Here is a 562-nt window from a genome sequence, read left to right on the forward strand (position 1 = left end):
AAACAGAGAGACTACGAAAATCATGCAGATGTCGCCATTGGACCGATGAATAAAGTTTGTTTGCATTGCCATGCTTTCAAGTTTGCAAAGGAATCACCAGGAATGTGTTGTTCAAATGGTAAAATAGTTTTGCCATCGTTAATTGAGGCACCTGAACCACTACTTAGTTACCTTTCTGGCACAACTCTTATTTCAAACCACTTTTTGAAAAACATACGCAAGTACAACTCTTGCTTTCAAATGACTTCGTTTGGAGCAACGAAAATTATATCTGAAGGCGGTTACATGCCAACATTCAAAGTTCAAGGCCAAATATACCACAAAATCGGTTCATTGCTCGCAGTGCCACAACAAGATGCGAAATTTCTGCAAATTTATTTCACTGGAAATGATGCACTGGAAGTAGAAAAGCGTTGCGCAATTAGTTCTGGGATCCGACGCGAGATCATTTCAAGCTTGCAGGCAATGTTCCATGAACAAAACAATTTGATTCGCCTTTTTAAAACAGCTCTGGATCAAATGCCATCAGATGACTATAGTGTTGTTATTAGAGCAGACAAAG

The sequence above is a fragment of the Rhagoletis pomonella genome, unplaced genomic scaffold (assembly GCF_013731165.1).
Source record: "Rhagoletis pomonella isolate Grant_MI unplaced genomic scaffold, Rhpom_1.0 Rhpom_scaffold_00007, whole genome shotgun sequence".
Classification (NCBI taxonomy): domain Eukaryota; kingdom Metazoa; phylum Arthropoda; class Insecta; order Diptera; family Tephritidae; genus Rhagoletis; species Rhagoletis pomonella.